The 19,939-nt window shown below is 56.0% G+C and overlaps 1 protein-coding gene across 2 annotated transcripts in view; it reads right to left on the bottom strand.

The window, feature by feature from the left end:
* AGO2 (argonaute RISC catalytic component 2) overlaps positions 1-19,939 on the bottom strand; it is an 82,270-nt gene that overhangs the window by 48,349 nt on the left and 13,982 nt on the right. Inside the window, exon 1 of one of the 2 annotated variants that reach the window (XM_052652003.1) lies at positions 4,639-4,743. The exons of the other annotated variant lie outside the window; for it this stretch is intronic. The gene's annotated coding sequence lies outside the window, so the exon portion shown is untranslated. Of the gene's footprint in view, positions 1-4,638; positions 4,744-19,939 lie in introns of those variants that run through there. 2 annotated transcript variants of the gene reach the window in all.

The following is a 19,939-nucleotide window of genomic DNA, read 5'->3' as shown; positions in this document are numbered from 1 at the left end:
AGGTGGTCTCCTGTGGTTTAGCCTGAAACTCCAACCAGTATCTGAAACAGTCTTCTTTGACGAATGGTCCCCAAAACCACCTCTGTGATCGGTAAGAAGGAAATGTTTTTCCCCTCATAATAAGTATTTTAATAAACTTTCCCTCTTAAGTTAAAACTGTCCCCTCTGATTCACCATCTGTCGCTACTCAGCAACATTAGAAATACCCTAATAAATACAAGGAAGGGTTAAAGAAGCACCTGTAAAATGTAAATTACCTCCCATGGAAACGCACCCCCAAACCACTGCTATGACACTAGTGTGGACGAGTGGCTCTTTCAAGCGCTTGTCAGAACATTGAGACATTCTTTACATAAAAACCCGGGAAAACATGAACACTGGCCTATCTGTGCCCTTCTCCCACACACTTCTCTGCAGCACTGACTAGCTCTGATTTTACCTTCACTCCGTGACTCTCTGATTGGTAACTGCCTCTCCCACCAGTGTTGGCATCACCAGGGCAGAGACTACGTCTGGCTTGGTGTAACTGTTCAATGAATAAATGAACAAACGAATGATCAGATGAAAAGGTGAATATACTAGTGTCTCACTAACTCTTAGTAGAGACGCCTTTATGGATGCACAACTCGATGTCAAGTGTTCTAGAGCAAAAGCACGAGGCCTTCACGAGAGTGAAGATTATCATTCCATCTCCGGCCAGAAGCCTGCCCATCTCACCTCCACAGGCCAGGGATGACCAAGCAGCGCGGCACGTCATCCTCACAGCCATCTGCTCTGATACCAGGCGCCTCCAGGTCACAGGCGGCATGCTGACCCCAAGTGGTCCCGCTGAGCCCCCCACGGAGGAGTCCACATGGCCCCTCTCATGCTTCGGCAGTCTTTCTCTCCGAAGAATCTAAATCCTTCTCATCCCCTAATCAACTGTCCCTCAAAAGCAGCTGGGAAAGCTCAGAAAACTCGGCTTCCTGCCCTTCCGCACTGACTACTCCGTCCTAGTTGAGAACACCTCTCAGCACTGAAAGGAACACACGACTTCTCTGCAACATGCGTGTCATCACGTGGAGCCCCCGAAGTTACTTGGGAGCCACGGCCACACTGGGGCCCTTCCAGTGTTCATGGGCGGAGGCGAGAGAATCCCGGAGCACAGACGGGAAACGAGGCGACAGAGGGTGCCGGAAGGCAAAGCCGGGACTCAGACACGGGTCTTGCTGCTGCCACCACGTGCTGCCCCGGGGCCCCGAGAGCGCAGGTGTGTGTGAGCCACACGACGGACGTGTGAGCTGGCCATGCACGGTGCTCGTGGCCCTTCTCGAGCGTCTCCCGAGCACCCTGACGGCCCTGTTCTCGGGCGGTCTTCCTCAGAAGGGGGGCAGGTGGGGACGCACAGAGAGGCTGTAAGCAGGCCACCAGGACAGGTCAGGGCGGGCGGAGGTGGCACATCCATGAGGTGGACAGGAGGACAAGAACAGCTTCCCGGATGTTAAAAAACATAGGCGAGCTTCTACACGTTATTAACAGTAAGTTCCAAATGGGCACCAACTGTAAACAGACATCTTTAAGTGAAACGAAAACATCCAAAGACATATATTAAAATTGAATAACCTTTTATAATTATAGGATGGGAGGCAGAGGTCACAAGAGGCAAGCTTGACTACATGAAATTTTTTAGATTTCTCTAATCACTAGATAGGTAGGTAGGTAGTTTATTCGCTAAGTCGTGTCAGACTCTTGCGACCCCATGGACTGTAGCCTGCCAGGCTCCTCTGTCCATGGGATTCTCAGGGCGAGAATACTGGAGCAGGTGGCCATTTCCTTCTCCAGGGGATCTTCCCAACCCAGGTCTCCTGCATTGCAGGCAGATTCTTTACCGACTGAGCTATGAGGGAATCACTGGATAGACTCACAAAATTTAGACATGATAAATTCACAAACCTAAAAATATAAACCTGGATTGTTGCTTAGTGGCTAAGTCGTGTCTGACTCTTGGGGATCTTCCCGACCCAGCGATCAAACCTGAGTCTCCTGCATCGGCAGGTGAGTTCTTTACCACTGAGTCACCAGGGAAAGCATAAACCTGGATACAGAGTTTAAGTTTCTAAGGATTAAAGACTATTGGAAAATGGGCAGCATCTATGAGTGGATAGTGTGTACAGAAAACTCTAGCAGCCAAAAAGCATAGGAAATATATGCAGCCTTTAGTCAAAGAAACGGGAAAACAAACAAAACAGTAATTTTTTGTCAATCTGGCTTTCATTAGCACTTGGAAAAAAATCACTGTCATCCAATCTAGGTGATTCTGAAGGGTTGTCTCAGAAATCTTTTAAAATCATGTGCCTTTTGATCTAGTAACTCAACATCTAGGTATTTATTCTAAAACACTCATGAAAGTGAAAGTGAAGTCACTCAGTCGTGTCTGACTCTTCGCGACCCTGTCGACTGCAGCCCACCAGGCTCTTCTGTCCATGGGATTTCCCAGACAAGAGTACTGGAGCGGGTTGCCATTTCCTTCTCCAGGGGATCTTCCCAATCCAGGGATCGAACCCCAGTCTCCCGCCTTGCAGGCAGACGCTTTACTCTCTGAGCCACCAGGGAAGTCTATACCTAAGAGCATTTATCGTAGAATCAAAATCATAAAATTGACAATGACGTAAAATACCACTACAGTAATTTCCTGTTACCACTCATCTACAATTGTTACATGGAACAACGCCCAAGTGGGAGAAAGTTCCAAAACAGCGTCTGATGTAATAAATTGCATTTGCCCTCTATTTACACACATACACACACACACACACACACACACACGCACGCATACACACACCCCGGGGGTATGAGAAGCAAAACTGATGGAAGGATCCTAAAACAAAACACTAACAGTGATAACTCCCTAGTGGTCATACCATGATTGGTCTTTATGCCTCTGTATTCTGTACATGAGTGCCTTATATCTATTAGGGGAAAACACTGATTAGAAGATGTAGGCAATCGTTACCCCCCATCTGATAGACGTCCACATTGATTCTAAACTTCCCTAATTCAGGATTTGCAGCAGGCCGGTTAAGATTCCCATCTGTGTTTTACAGATGGATGGAGGGAGACAGGCAGGTGGAGCTCCTTGCCCACGGCAGGCAGCAAGCACCCGGCTCCATCATCTGGAAGACAGGCCACCACTGCCTCACTCTGCAGCCAGGAGGCTGGCAGGACCCCAGGTGGGGGCAGTGCCTGGGGAGCTGCCAAAGGACACCCACTGTCCAGGGCAGGGTGGGAACCGGGGCGCCCAGGCCCCAGAGCTGCCTGTGCACATGTTATCTGAAACACAAGATTAAGGCCACAGTCTGGGTTTTCCATCCCAGATACAGAACCCGTACTGGAACCGCACATGAGAAAAAAGCCTCTCGGAAGCTGGTACTGCCCATCTGTGAACGTGGCTGGCAGCGCCCGGGGCGAGCCTGTTCCCCGCTCAGGGCTCTGCTGACTCAGGCTGGGATCCCCCTTCTCCAGCCACAGAGGCTAAATCATCTGAGGTCTGCATGTGGTACCGGGGGATCCCCACGCCGCAGGCCTGCCCTGGGGAGCATGACCTGTACGGGGGCGGGTGGGGGGTGGTGGTGGTGGTGGTGGTGGCTGGGTCCAAGAGAAGCGCTCAGCCCGCTGGGACGGCGACACGGCCGGCAGGTGGCGGCCCACGGGTAGCACTGCTTTCTGCACAGCAGTGCAGAGGGGCTGGTCCCCATCCCGCCCCTCCTCCCAACCCCACTGAGGGCCTGGCCGCTGACCAGCTTCTGTGCCAGGGCCTCTTCCCTGGGAACTGCCTCCTGACATCAAGCCTTAACTTCAATTTTGGAGCATCCACACACCTCCAGATAATGCAAATCCATGAAAACCTGATCTCTCAGCACTACTGGTGAGGCCTGATGAATGATAAGAGAAAAAGCACCAGGAAGGAAAAAATGACATCAAGAATGAAAAGCTTCAATTCTGTCCCACAGGGCTTGTGAGTGAGGTCTCAGCCTTTGCCTGCCTTGAAAAGAGTAAATGTCTGTTTCCGCCACCCACCAGTCAGCATTGCCCCCTTGCCTGCTGACACACGCCCATGTCACTCAGGACCAAGATGCCAGGTCACCTGCCCATCTGGGGAACTGACAGGTAGCCCTGGATGCCCAGGCTGCACCACCACGTCAACTGTTCTGCGAGGTCCAGCACAGGAGGAAGAGGAAGAGGGACAAGGAGGGACAGCCCCACGCGCCCACAACGTGGCTCAGCCACCCAGCGCGGCCACACCGGGGGAGGGACCAACGCCAGGGTGTCCGTGTCTGACCCCCATCCCTACCTGGAAGGCGACTTCAGGGGCGATGGCCGGATGTTCCGAAGTCACTGCGCCAAAAAGAACTGTCTTGTAACCGAGGCAGCAGGACTCGGCAGGTCAGAATTTTGGCTTGGTCCCCAGAGATGTGACGTTGCACCGCAGTTCCCTCTGATCAACCGTCACACCGAACACCACTGACACCTCTACCTGGGGCGACTTCACGTTCCTTCCTCTTCAGCCTTCTGCCTTGTTAGACCGCTCTACCCAGCACGCAGCCCAGCCCTCCCTCACTCTCCGCCGAGAGCACGTGTGCTCTCTGCTCCGCTCCTCACCCTCTCGTGAGCCGCTCCTCGCTTCCTGCCCTGGAACTGGGAGCCCTGCAGACAGACCACCTCCCACCACTCCACGTCTGCTCCGCCTTCTCACCCAGGCCACCTCTCCCCTCGGGATGTTTCTCCACGCGCTGTGTGTCCAAGTCCAGGTCCATCCTACCCGGCACTTGAGCTTTTCGCAGGCCGAGCTGCCTGTCGTCCCACAGGCTGACGCACGCCGCCACCACAGCACGCTGTCGGACCTGGCGTGCCGATGCCGGGTGAGAGCCACTGGACCTGAGTCGTAGCCCAGCACCTGTCACGACGCCCGTCCTCCCGCTGACAAGCGACCCCGTGTCTGGGCGAGCTGCCTACTGAGCACCTGCCGTGTGACGTGTGGCAGTGCACTGGACTCCCTTTCTCAACCGGAACTAAGATTTATGAAAGTGCCCATCGCCGGCTCCCTCTTATAATGGGATGCGCTGAAATGAACAATCAGGGCCCCCCAACTAGTAGGGAGACACACTGGGGCTTGAGGGGCAAGACCGCGTGATTCTGAGGCTTCACACCCCCGCTGACAACGAAGACCCCAGTCAGCCAGGAGCACAGAGACTCACAGCTATGCGGCCACGGGGGCTGCCTCTGCCCAGGGAATCGGCAGCTTCGGGGTGCTGAGGTCACACGGCCCGAAGGTCTAGGCAGCAGCCCCTGACTGAGACGTTTGACACACATAGAAGCGGCCCTAGCACTTTGAACTGTTTAAGAGCTACTTTGATGAACTGGGTGGCAATACACAGACGTTCTTTCTACGGCTTATTTTAACTTTTCACTCGTTTGAAAACAAGATCCTCTCACAATTTAGAAAATAAAAACAAACAAAACAGCCAAAAGCGCCTTCCAACTTAGCACGTGGGACTTCCTGGACCCAGTAACAATCATCTAATAAAAAGCCAGCTGAACACAGTCCCACAGCAAAGCATTTCTTCTGAGGACAGAGCCAAACCACGAGGCCTGCAATCGCCACGTGAACAGAGCTGGGGAGGTGTGGTAACGAAGGAAAACGAAACACGCAGTGTCACTGGAAACACACACAGAACTGCCCCACGCGGGTGACACGGCCACCAACACCGAGTCGAGACGGAATCCACAGATGCCGTTAGAACTGAAAATGTGCAGGGTTGCTGGAAACAAGCCTGCAGGGACACACTACATCCCAACATGTGAGAGCCTGCTGACTGGGGAAGTTAACTCACAAGCACCACCTGTAAGGCAAAAAGAGGAGCCGGTATAATCAGACTTGAAAGGTATTTCAATTAATTAGTCTTGCCCTCAGCAACAGCCGCCACCCGGTCTCATGGTGATGGAGGAGCTGTGTTCAGACCCCTGTAGCACACACCACGGGGTCTAAAAGATCCGGGCAACATCCTCTCGTTCAGCTTTCGGGGGGCGTCTCACATGGGGACGCTGCAGAGGCTCGAGGCCTGACCCTCTGCGGGGAGCCCCGCTGAGCCCGGCAGAGGCTGCTAGCAGGCCTGGCCGGAAGGCACCTCACATTTCCGGTCACACAGCCTGCAGCAAGGCGGGACTTCAGGAGCCGGGCCATCTGGGAGGGCGAGGGGTTCCTGCTGCCATTCAGCACAGGGACCAGGCCCCCCCGAGCGCCTCCCCATCGCTGAGGAATTCCCAGCATGCAACGGCCATCGCCAACAACACAGCCAACTGCGAGGCTGCCGCTTAAGCCTGCAGTTTTCAGAAGGACAACACACTAGCTGATTTAAAACAGCCAAGTCCTTCCACACATACAGGTGGGGTCCATGTCCCCAGCCTATGAGCCTGGGCCAGCTGTGAGGAGTGAAGCGGAAACGACACGGGGATGGCGAGCGGGGTCACCATGGCCAGGCAGCTCCCGCCCCCTCTGGAAAGGTCAGCTGTCCAGACAGTTCCTCCTGACGCACTGCCCAGGGGAACCAGCCTGGGCCAGGAGAGAGGCCCCTCGTGGGCAGCCCGGCAGAGGTCAGCCCTCCGGCCCAGGAGCCAGATGTGAGAGGGGAGGTCCCCAGATAGTCCTGGCCCTGGGGACCGGGCCCCCAGGAGCCCAGTGAGGAGCCACCACACCCTCCTACAGCCAAGGCCTTGCAGAGCAGAGACCCCCGCACCGTGCCCAGTCCAGACCCCAACCCAGTGAGTCCACAGCACCAGACGCTGGGGCAAGCACTGACTTCTGAGCAGCGCCTCCTGCGCCTCAGACCTGCAGGGACGTGTGGATCTTCAAGCACACGTGGAGAACGTGGAGCCAAGGGGGTTCTCTGATGGCCACCTTCCCGATCAGGACCCAGGGGACAGCGGTGGACAGCACAGACAGCCCAGAGCTAGGAGAGCCCTCCGTGCCAGGCAAGGGAGGCCGGGAGGCCGTGCCCAGGAAGGACGTCTGCAGGGCACAGTGAGCTCCCAGAAAGCAGGTCCCCTGCCACCCAGGACCGATGCTGATGCAATGCTAGCCTCACCGGGCCTGGGGTGAGGGGACAGAAACCACATGTCAGTGGGTCCCAGGGTCCCCTTGCGGCCGCCAGCCTCCTGGGGCCTCTCTGTGCACACCTGCGGCTCACGCCTGCCCACATCTGGGCACCTCCACCCTGCCGCCCAACCTGCCCCCAGCTCCTGGTTCCTCAGAGGGAATAATTGCCATTAAGAGAGGGCTCCAACAGCACCCCCAGCCCAGGCTGTGCCCCTCGCCTGCCATCAGGATAAAACAGGGCTGGGGGGGAAGCTCACCGGGACCACCTGACCCCCACCCTGCAGACCAGTGGCCACAGTCGGGGTGCTCCCCCAGCCCTCCTCCTCTCGGAGCCATGACCCCCTGCCCCCGCCCCCCCAGCTCACACTGCGCCCACTCCCATCTTAAACAAGACAGAGAAAAGGCAAGACACTGGAGAGAGACACAGACCAGAGGTGAGGCCAGCCGACGGCCGCAGAAGAGGAAGATCAGCGTGCTGAAAGAGGACGGCCCTCAGCCCACAGACGTGCCGCAGAGGAACGTCCTCTAAAGAAGGACGTGCAGGGTGTCCTCAGCGAGCCCCAACAGACGGCAGGGGCAGCAGCAGTCTCTGGCGCCCACTCCCTGCTCCCGCGGCCCACCAGCTGGCCCCACGCGCTCATCTCCCCCTAGCTCCTCGCCTCCCTCTCCAGTCAGGCAGCCCCCGCCCCCGACAGCCCCACGCTCTCCGCCAGCTCCCCTCCCTGCTGCTGCTTTGGCCCCTGCGGCCTCTCAGCTGCCCTGCCAGCACTCTGACCTCCGCCGGACCGCTCCCTGGTCCACGCCGCCCGAGCCCCCTGATGCCCTCACAACACCTCTGCTAGGATGGGCCCCCTGGACTCTGATGGCACTTGCCCACCCCGCCCTCCCCAGGAACCTCTGCTGACGCTCCCCCAACCCCTCTGAACCCACTTGGCAGGGTCACCAGAACCCTGCATGGCTAACAAACACCCACCCCCAGCCCGCGTCCTCACCTCAGTCGTGAGGCCAGGCCAGAGCGCTGGTGCCCTGTCCCTGCCCCTCACACCTGGCCCACGACAGGCCAGAGCGCTGGTGCCCCGTCCCTGCCCCTCACACCTGGCCCACGACCGCCGCCAGCCGCCCCAACTCTCAGGGCTGCACCGCGCAGGTGCCTGCAGCTTCGCCACCTCTGCTGCTGGCACACTGGCCCCAGCCGCCGCTCGTCACCTTCCGGCGGATGCCCCTACAAGTCCTAACAGGGCCCCTCCATATCCACGCAGCAGCTGCAGACTGGAGGGCCAACAGTGCGGCGGCTCAAACCCCCAGCGGCCCCCACCTCAACCAGAGGGACAGTCCTGTCGCTGCCCTGGCCGGTCTCCCCTCTTTGCCCCTCAGGCTCCTGCCCCAGGGCCTTTGCACCCGTCACGTCTGTTTGAAACCTTGTCCTTGGTGATCCCTGTGGCTTGCTCACTTTTTCACGTGTTCGTTTAGGTGTCACCTTCTTAAGAGAGGACACTGCTGACCGCCTGGCTAGAGACAGCGGAGCGTCTGCTCCGCCACCCCCTCCCACTCTAGCGGCCTCTACAGTGTCCGCAGCCTGGCGTGCTCCATGTGAGTCCTCCCTGCACCAGGCGCACCCAGCACTCAGGGCAACACGTGGCGGAGAGCAGGCTGAAGGGCCAGAGTGGCCTGATGTACCAGCTCACGTAGCGTCTCATTTCCTTCTCACTCCCTCACCATGGCGGAGTCTGCTGGCTGTCTGCCACGGCCTGGCTGCCTGCTCCTCTCTGGCACGTGGGCATATGCTGCCCAGCCACACGGTCTGTGCAGGCAGCGGAGGGTTAGTGTGTAGGCAGGAGGTTGGCTGTGGGTGGATCCCTGGGAACCCCGTGGACCTCCCCTCCAGGCCCCTTGGCTGCCCCGGCTAGAGACACACTAAGCCTGGCCCCCGGGACAGAGCGGGAAGCCCACACGCTCCTGGAAACTCACACACAGGCTTGGACTCCGGCAGGAGCCGTGATGCTGGGGTCTCGTTAGGGCTGCACATGCCCCAACTAATGATACACCTTCTGCCGCCACTGTGCTTTCCACTATGAACACGGGTCTTTTCAATAGAGTAAAACCGAGGTTAAAAACAAACATTACGAAGGAAAAACTTCAGCCTCTCTTTATATCTTTTTTTTTTTTGCTATAAAACATGGTTTCTTGTTACATATCAGAATGTTCTCAGGCTGGGAAATCTACAGGGTCATGTGTACAACACTGCCATGGCGATACAGCAAAAGAATACTTCCTTTCTTAGCGACAGATTTAGAAACCAAGCGTTTCAACTCAGATTTTATTATAAGAATGCTCCGATGTTTGTTTTAACTTACAATCCCAACACTTCGAAAAGAAATGCTACTTGAATGCTAATAAAACAAGGCACATGTTGAAGAGCAAACATCACAATGCTATTACCAAACAAATCCCAGAATGTCCTTATACCAAGAAGAGCATCTGAAAAGACTAAATAAGCTTTAGCTTTAAGAAATAAAATTTCCTTGCACCCTTTAAGCAAGGCTCCCGTGGCTGATACTCACGGCTGAATCCAATTCAACCGAGCACTAATTCATCTGTAATCCCCACACTTGGAACCAACACAACTCCCTGAGGGGACACGTAAAAGCAAATTCACCGAACGACAGAAATCGGAAACCCCCCCAATCTGCATAACCAGATATCTGAGACCTCACTTCTAAACGGTGGCATCCTGGAGAGGCACAGTCTTTCTGAGTCAGAATAATTAATTAGGAGTAAATTTGCTGAAAATCAGACAGGACTGTTGGGTCTCTTTAATCAATTCTTCTATAAGAGAAAGAGGCTCACAATTTAAAACATACCAGAAATATGTTTCTGAGTTTTTCAGAAGACTGAAAAAGGCTGAATGACACTGGCCCGTGGCTTGGACTGTGCACGGTGCCAGGTGCGGAGTGCAGGCTCCCACCCTGAGATGACACGATCATGGCATTCTCCCATCCGCGCCAGACCTCCGGGCACACCCAGTGCCCTGTGCAGCTTGGCCAAGGCAAGGTCGGGGTCTCCTGCATGCTGGTGAACCCCTCTGAGCTTATGGTGGAACCCCAAATGTCATTTTTGGTTGGTCAGGAATCAAAAAGGCATCCTTCAAGGCCGAGTGTGCTGGTGCTTCCGAGCTCAAGGCCACATATGGGAATCCGGGGTCATGAATATGCATGAAATGATCAAGGTGGGGTTTGTTTTTTTAATCACATCAAAATTAACGCAACATAAAATTTACCATCCTAACCATTTAAAATGTACAATTTACTGCCTTTTAGCGCATTCACAACATTCTGCACCCATCATCACACATTCTCAGAACGCTTCCATCACCCCAAGAAGCAGCCACATGCCCGTTAAGCAGCCTCCTCCTGCCCCACCTACCCTTGTCCCCTAGGGGCCACTGATGGGCTCTGCCTCAGCCTTCCACCTATCCAGGCATTTCACACAAACGGACGTGCGGGGCAGAACTTCGCTCAGGGCAGTCTTGCCAAACTGTCTCCACGCAGAGCCGTGCAGGGGCGTCTGATGGCCTGCACCTGGGGTCCCGCCCACCTCAGGGGCACAGCCTGCCCTGAACTTCCCGGGACGACGTGGCAGTACTGGAGCCGCCAGGCCAACGGGAACCCTGGGACCAGCCGACAGCACCCTTGCGCACAGTCCAGGCTCACGGGCCTCCACAGCTTCCTCCTGCAGGCAAGCGTGAGCAGGGAGATGAGTGACCAACACGGCCGGTGAAGTTAAGTGACGGGAACCTTTCTGGAGGGAGCAGAAGCCGCAAGCCTGCTCAAAGGCCTCCGGCCGGCCCAGAGGCAGAACGGGAGCGGGCACACTAGGACCCCTCGGGCAGGGGAGACCTCCAGGCCCGTGGAGGTCCTCGGCCAAGTGTCAAAAGTCACTGTTCTCCCCACTCTGTCTAACACCCCCGGCCTTCAGGTCTTGGAATACACTATGACCAATATGATAAATTAGGCAGAATACATTGCTTTTTCGTGCTTATAGCTTAGTCATGCTCACGGAGTTTGACTTAAACCTTACAGCTGCGACCTGCCCGACGGTCCAGCGTTTCAGGCCCCGCGCTTCCGCTGCAGGAGCCGTGGGTCTGACCCCTGTCAGGGAACTAAGATCCCACACACCGTGCGGTGCGAGCAACAAGACAAAAACAAACATGCACCTTACAGCCCAGAAAGGTTTCCTGAAAGTAAGGTTACGATTCCCCCTGGCAACACACGAGGAGCAACACTGAAGAACCTGAGCCGAGGTTTAATTAGCCTGAAGGAATCAGGTAGCTCCCAGTCCCCGAGGAGGGGCTCAGGGGGCCCACCAGCAGGCCCCTGCAGCTGCCCGCCCAGCCCACAGAGCAAACTGGGACCAGTGGCAGCAGTCTCCCAGCTCCGCGCAAGGCGAGCCCCCAACGGGAGCCACACACGCTTACGGATGGCAAGGCTCAGAGGCATGGCAAACTAAGAATCGTATGATTCAAAAATTTAACGTTTGGAAATAACACCAATTTCCATCAACAAATGAGTGGATAGAACAAAAGGTGGTCCATTCCTAGTGAAATACTGTTCAGCCATAAAGAGGAATGAAGCCTGACACCTGCTACAACCTGGATGAACCCTGAAAGGAAGCCAGATACCAAAGTCCAGCTCTCGGCTAGTTCCACTCCTATGGAATGTCCACTCAGGCACACACCCTGAGACAGAAGGCAGAGGAGCAGCTGCCAGCAGCTGGAGGAACACGGGATGGAAGACTGAGGGCTGTGGGCACAGGGCTTCTGTTCGGGGCGGTGCGAACGTGCTGGACCGAGGCAAGAGGCAACGGTTTGCAGACACTCTGAATGCACTTAAGGCCCCGAACGGTACACTTTAAAATGGCAAATGTTATGTCGTATATATTTTATAGCACACACAACGCACGCACGCATTTTCTCAGCACCGAGCTCTGAGCCCCGTGGGGAGGAACGGCACCCCGCTCCGGGGTCTCTGGTGGAGACACACTCACTGCAAGGCCATCAGCTCTGGCAGGGTCTTCAGATCTTCAACAACAACAGGTGAAAGCAGTGCTCACCTGGGGCTCTGAGAGCTGCATCTTGAGAAAATGAGCCTGTTGTCTTTTTGAATATCCATGTCATAGAGGACAGAGATAGCCGATCGGAACACAGGTTTTTAGCCGTTTCTTTCATGATACTGACTCCACCTCCTGCCTCTCTGCAGCCCCCTCCGGAGCCCGCCCTGCTCGGCCCCTGGGCACACAATGCAGCCCCTCTCATCGTCGTCCCCACAGTCGTCAGTGGAGACCCCAACACACGGCCTCCATCCCTCTCCCGGGAGCGGCTTGGGCCTGGCTGGCTGCCCACAGGCTGGGTGCGGCGCAACGCGAGCAGAGAGCAGGTCACGGCCGGCAGCACACAGGGTCACTCAGAAACCTCACCAAGTGGAGTGGCTCAGGGCTACCCAGGCAGGCACGGGTGCCAGGAAAACCAGCAGGTCCCGCACTCTCGGCCCACCATCTACCAGCCCTAAAACGCCAGGCGTCCTAAACGCTAAAGGGGCAGGATGGGAGCAGGAGCGAGGTTTACTGCTCCAGAGCGACCCCAGGGTCACCCGCAGAATCAGAGAGCAGAGCGTTCTGAAGGCCTGGACGCCTCAACGGGTGCCTTTATGGCCTCAAGGAGGGTCCCCAACGCAGGACCAGCGTGGCCAAGATGCAGATCACAAAGCCATGCTCAGCACCAGGTCTGTCTGTCCGCCCGCGTCCAATGCTCTGCCCCTCCCATCCACCTGGCACCTCGCGCTGCACTGGGCCTCCCTCCACACCCCACCTGCACCACCTGCTGGGACCGACCCCTCCAGACCCCATCGACCAGCTCAGCAGGACCACGGCTCCCTGACAGGCTGGCCAGTCACGTTGTGGGGGAGATGGGCCTACAACATGAAGGGAAGGAGACAAACACTCGGAAACAAGCCGGCTGCCAGTGGGCTGTGCGGGAGACCAGGGCATTCCAGCCAGGTTTCGTGGTTTCAGCAGGGTTTCATAGGAAACCCACTTTGAGCAGATCCTGAAAAGAAGGAATTTCCATCCGCAGGCAAGGGGGCCAGGAGGGCTGGGTCCAGGGGTGGCGGGGTGGCGAGGGCAGGTGCCGGGGCGGGAGGAGGGGTGTGGAGGTTGTGCCAGCGGCGGGCAGCCGGCAGCCAGGTGGGCCGGGCGGCATCCCAGTCCCGACGCCGCTCCGGGGGTAGACCGAGTTCCATAAATAGCCAGCAACCTTTGGTTCTGTCCAAGCGGGCAGCGTGACCACGGCAGGGCCCCGGCCGCAGGCCCACAGGACAGCGCCAGCAGGGCACCTGCCGCTTCCGACTCCCGCGGGACTTGCTGTCTGAAGCTCTTTCCTGACCATGAGCCCGCACCCTTTACCCGCTGACTGCTCGCCCATCTGCCCCCCAGATCGCAAGCTCCCTGAGAGCAGGAACCCTCTGCTCTGGTCCACTCTCTCCTGGGTGTCCAGGACAGGCCAGAGCAGGTGCCCCCACCCGGAGCCCGGAGGGCGGCTGGGGGAGGGGCAGTGCTGACCTCGGCCACAGAGAGCGAGGTTCCTGCCCTTGTCCCTGGGCCCGGCTTGTGACAAGACAGCAGGATGTCAGCATTAACTCTTCACCAACAATTTCCACACACTCGGAGTGGCTGTCTGCTGGTCAGCAATCAATTAGAACACATCCTCTATGTAGCTCGCACCGTTCGCTCCCATCTTCTCCTGGGGCAGGTCAGAAGCCACGAGCAGAAGCCCACAACCAGCACTGTGAGACACAGCGGGGTGATGGGTCTCACGCCAGCACACCGGCCGGGTGGCTCCGGGCAGCTTCTTGGGGAGGGAGGGGAAACACGCCGTGCTTGTTTTAATGGCAAAGCATATTTTTTCTGTTTTTGCCAAGCATATTAAAAAAATTTTTTAATTGTGGTAAAAGTCGCATAATTTGAAACATACTATTTTAACCATATCTCAGCACACAGCAGCTGGCTGTGGTGCCCAGGGCACTCACGCTGTTGTACAACTCTCACCCTCATGGGTCTCTGGAGTTTTCCATCTTCCCAAGCTGAAACTCTGTCCCCAACACTCACGTCCCATCTCCCCCCATCCGGCATCTCAGTGTACTTTCTGACTCTGTGAACTTGACTATCCTCATGTAAGTGGAGTCGAACAGCATTTGTCTGCACCTATGAGTATCCTTTACTTTTAAACACAGAGGTGATGAAGAGCAAGCAGGACCGGTGGCAGGGAAGGGGGAGGGTCTTTGTCTAGGCCCACAGAAACGCTTTAAACTCAGTCTGGATGCCAGCCGGGAACAGAAGCACTTCTAGACTGACAATCTCTCTCAGACGGACACCCAAACGCAACTCGTACTCAGGGCGTCGGAAAAACCATCAGCATCTGCTGGCAAACACGGGCTTTCGTGACAGACAACTTTCATAAACACCTCCTCCAAGCACAAGCAGGTTTCAGAGAACTACGGACACCGCTCACGGGAGCCACCTGTTTCCACAAAGAACTCTGAGACCTGAGGGAGAGCCACGCTCCTTCACCAAGAACCAACGGACGACCCGTGTCCTTCCACGCCGGAGACGGTCACTCCTGCAGCCTCCCACCCACACCGGCTCCACGGACAGGCCATCCAGGTCTGTCCCAGCCCCAGACTCCTGCTGCAGTCCCAGCTGGCAGCACAGACAAGAACTCAGACTCCAAATCAGACTGACTTCTTCGGTAGTTTTATGAAAACATGCATGTAAGTCGTGAAACCACTTCATCAAAGTGCAACGTCTCTCTACACACTCTGGAATTGAGACGGTTCAGGAGCCTGAAACCACACAACGCAGGGTTCTCCTAACTGAGCAGTTCTCCCCGAGTGCTCCTGGGCACTCCTGGGAGGCCCCTAAGACCCTTTGAGAGGCTTCCTGGAGTTAAAGCCATGTTCCTCGAGTCTGAGCCGTCAAACGCCCTCTCTGCTGGCAGGGACAGCTGCAGCGCCCCAGCTGGGCTGTCACTAGTCCACCAGCAGAGACACGCTCCGGTGAGAGGAGCAGGAGGCGGTTAACCTGGCCATGTGCTTAAAGGGGCAGCAGTGCCTCCCGAAGCGCTGCCTCAGGCCTTTTCGATCTGTGTGAGAGAAACAGGAAACGCTTGTTCCCTAAGAACAACAGGATCTCGAGGAAGAGTGACCACACCAGGTCGAGCTGTGGACTGACCCCTTTCTCAAGAGACTGGAGCTGGGACCTGTCCCTCCAGGAAAACGGCTGCCAGTATTTGCTATAATAATAAAGTTCAAACTTCAAAGTGAAAACTAGAATTGTGGCAAACATGTGCTTGCCACCATGAGCGTAAAGCCCCCAAACACTTACGGGTCTGTGGCGAGCGCAGCAGAGACGTGATGTCCCTGAGCACGGCGCCTCCCTGTGTCTGGGAGGCCGGTGTCTGAGATCCAATGTCCTCCAGTGATGACACGGACGCCACACGGCCACTGGCTACAGATGGCCCCCGGCTACAGACGGCTTCACGCCGCACCTGGCCCGGTTTGGGATCCTGCAGGACAGCTAGCTTTGAAGAAACGCCGACTTGTTGCATTCTGACGCGGCGGCAAAGAGCATGCACAAGCACCTGTGAAGACCAGTAACACTCCTGCCTTCCAGCCACACACCAGCGTGAGGCCAGATTTTCTTCATCTACTTCAACCGAAACAACACATCCCAGCAGACACAAAGCACAAACTGACTGCTGCTTTTATCAAGGTGAACCTAGAAGAGAGTTACAAAAGCCTGAAACAATACTATTCCTTTTTTTTAGTATTAAAAAAGGCTTTCATAAAAATATATTCATACTGGATTTCTTGTCAGCACAATATATTAAATGTTGGTCATTACAGCCCATCTAACATTTTAATGCCCTCAATTTTAATATCCTATACAGTAATGATGGCTCTAACCCACATAAACAAAGGGTCTTTTGGCTCTCCGGTAGTTTGAGAATATAAAGAGGTCCTGAAACAAAAGGGTTTCAGAACTGCCTGAACTGATCCTTCTATGGGTGTGGCTTGTCACCCGGATGGTTCCACCGTGCACTTCTCCAGGAATAAAGTCAAGGGCAGCGCATGCCAGGGACACAGCGGAGCAGACGGAGGCACTGCGGACAGGCCATGTGTGATCTGCTCCCAGCAGAGGCGGAGACGGGCAACACCGGAGGCTGGGTGGTCTGACCACCGGGGCGGCTGCACTCACCCACCACCAGCACCGTCGACCAGCAACGGCTTCCCCATCGGTGCTGCGTCTCGCTGATGTGAGCGCTGAGCACTCCACAGCCCTTCTCTGGGAAACCACCCACCAAGACGGGAAACAGACACAGAAAGTGTCACCCAAGTAAACAGAACCAACCACCAGTAAACAGGGAAGTACGTCGTCCACGCTTGTTCCAGAGGAACTGGGATGATCCACTACAGGCCTCAATGGTTGACTGACTCACAAATGTCGTTGGATGAACCCTGCTCGCTTTCTCCCAGTGCAAACAGCCTGGGTCAGGGGGAAGGTGGGCACCGGTCTGTGTGGGCAGTGAACTCTCCAGAGCCGGTAACAGAGATGCCTGCAGTGTGCACACTTCCTGTCCGCTTTTCTTTTTTTTTTTTGAGGTTTGGCAAATGATCACATAACCTCCAAGTGTATCCAGTTATTTTAGTTCAAACAACTATTTATCAAGTGCTCAAGTCAAAGATAAACATCATCCACTTCAAAATACGTAATATTTCACCAGGACAAGATCAGAGCAAACAGGTTCTCTTCACCACTTCCAGGGAGCAAACAGCGTCCCCAGTGGGCACCTCGATGGAGGGTCACTGGCAGGGGCCCGCTCTTCACCAGGTTCGGGATCCCCATGGGTCACAAGACCACAGAGGAGAGGGGAAGGCCCCTGCGGACTCTCAGAAGGGCCACAGCCTGCCCTCCTGTTCCTCAGATCAACCCACACCCTCTCCCCCAACCTCCTGCACTAACACGCACATGGTGGAACCAGGTCTCAGCACAGTGGCCCGCTATGATGACACATACCAAGGGTGACGGCCGTCCTGCAGGCCAAGGGGAGCAGCAGCATCTGGGCCCCTGGGGCTCACCAGGCATAGTCCTTTTCATTCTGATGTAAAAAGTAGGGGAAACGGGCGCTGAGATCCAGGAGCTGGGCTTTCACAAGGCCCTTCCCCCATCACCCCATCCTGGTCATCACCCTCCACCAAAGCACGTGAAAATGATTGGTGAGCACCAGGGGCAGTGAGAGGGTAAAGAAAGAAACCACCTGAGATGTTAGTAAAGGATGGTTAATGGAAACTCCCTCTGGGGCAAACCAGGGCACCACGGCCCAGAATAGAGTTAGAAATCCACGGTTTTAAAGAAAGCAAAACACAAGTCAGTATCCACTAATTCAAAACAGCATCCCTCCACTCCCCACCCCCCAAATCAACTGACTGCTCTTTAATTAGAATACTGGAGAATCCAAACCCACCTAAGCTAAGTCCATTTTCCCCTTCTACTGTGTAATGAAGTCTGCCCTACTACACGGAACGCCCTTACAATGTCCTGCACATCCGCATAATTTCGGCAAAGCCAGGCAGCTGCCTTTCCCGGGTGCTCGTCAACCCCGGGGCCCTCGCCACCTGTCAGGGCCCTCAGAGTCAAGGCCCCAGGACCGCAGGGAGCTGTCCAGATCTGAATCCGGGCCCGGTGCTTCCCGCCGTGCGCCCTGCCTGCACTTTTGTGCCTCCGTTCCCTCTCTTCTAAAATGGTGGGGGGGGCGGGGGGCGGCTAACAGGTCCCACTAGGGTCGAGTCCACACCCGAAAAGCACCTGAGTGCCTAGTACCTAGCCAGCAGGGCGCCCACCGAGCTGCTGCGGCCAGCACTCAGCTGGCTGACCTCTGGCACCTCACAGTCCACAGCCGGCAGCTGAAGCCACGTCCCAGGTGTGACTCTCACAGCGCCCTCCTCACACACAGACCCGTGGCCACTCCCTGCAGGCCAGCGCCATTCACTCATTCACAGCTTTCAGTGCGGCCCACTATTACCTGCTTCCTCAGTCCTGTGATGATGCTGTGAACAGCACTCTTAGCTGTACCGATACAGGTATCGACTAGCCAAATACAAACACTGAAAGCAAACCACTTTTAAAATCAACAAAAATGCAATAAAGTGGACGGTGACAGGCTACCACGCAGCACTCAGGTCCTGGCGGCCCAGGAGCGGCCAAGCAGGGGTCAGCCTCCACCAGCTACCTACCCCAGTCCCCAGGCCCCACAGGTGGCCTTCAGTGCCGTCCCGGGCCCCAGCTGGCCCACCTTGCACGACCCTGAAACAACCATCTGAGCAGTGGCAGAAACAACACCCAAGAACTGAGACCAAGCAGCGGGGACCTCTCCACTAGCGGAGCAGCAGCTGGCGTTCCGGCACCGGATACAAGGGCACCTGCGTCACGTTAGAATAGTCATTTCTGCGGAGTGCAGCATATTCTGGGGAGATAAACACAGGTTGGGTGAAACTTTAACATGCTTAGAGGAGAAATAGCCTTGCTTATTTTAAAAAAGGGGCGAGCTTCTTGCAAGGGTCGGTTTCCAGCTCCCCACACAGCTTGGTGACACATCGAGACGCTCCCCTTCTGTGCACCACGGCTGCCGTCCACAAGGAGGTCTGCTTCAAATTAAAACCCGCTATTGAGCTGCAGTACAAACAGGGCTGCTTTGCTTCTTCTGGGGCTTTGTTTAGAAAGGACTTTGACAATGTCCAAGCAAACAACTGGGGCCAAAGGCGGGAAAGCCCGTCAGAGGCACAGGAGCACCTGCTCCCAGCCGTAGGGGCGCTTCAGAGGCACAGGAGCGCCTGCTCCCAGCTGTAGGGGCGCCTCAGGAGCACCTGCTCCCAGCCGTAGAGGGCGCTTCACCATAGGGGCGCTTCAGGAGCGCCTGCTCCCAGCCGTAGGGGCACTTCAGGAGTGCCTGCTCCCAGCTGTAGGGGCGCGTCAGGAGACATGCGCCACAGCACTCTCTGTATCAATCTGTAGTCTCTCATCTCCAAATCAAAGCTCGCCCCCAGTGGACGCGTCTTTCTGGAACATGACGGACGACCCCGTGGACTGATGGACGTGTGGCGACGTGGGGCTCACCAGGGCAGTGGTGGGGGAGCTCTGGGGGTCTGCACTGCGGGGTCCGCGTCCTCGCACAGGCACCCCCGGGACCAAGCCCTGTCCAACTTCTCCATGCCCGGGGTCCAGGTCAGAGAGGGGCCTCCCCGCCCGGCCCCGGCCCCTCCTCAGCCACGCCCACCTCCTGCAGCCCTCACCAGCCCCAGGCAGCGCTGGCACAAGCAGGGCTCTGAGTGGCACTTTCAGACTCCCCCAGGAAGGGCTCGTTCCTCAAAGAAGCTGCGACATTTCTTCCACCTGCTAACATCACCAAGCCACTCAAGTATTCCTGCCTGGGAAACCCCATGGACAGAGGAGCCTGGTGGGTGACAGTCCAAGGGGTCACAAAGAGTCAGACATGATTTAGCGACTAAACAAAAAAGTCACTGCAGTAATAAGAAGTAACATGCGTTGAGCACATCCCAGGCACCAGCAGGCACTTTCGCATGTTAACTTATTTTACCACCACAATAAAACGGCTGTTAAACATGATCTCTGTAACAATCAGGCACGTTGAACACAGGTAATGAAACAATCATATGACATTGATAACTATGAGTAAGTATG

The sequence above is a fragment of the Budorcas taxicolor genome, chromosome 14 (genome assembly GCF_023091745.1).
Source record: "Budorcas taxicolor isolate Tak-1 chromosome 14, Takin1.1, whole genome shotgun sequence".
Classification (NCBI taxonomy): domain Eukaryota; kingdom Metazoa; phylum Chordata; class Mammalia; order Artiodactyla; family Bovidae; genus Budorcas; species Budorcas taxicolor.
This window is presented reverse-complemented; position numbering and strand designations above follow the sequence as displayed.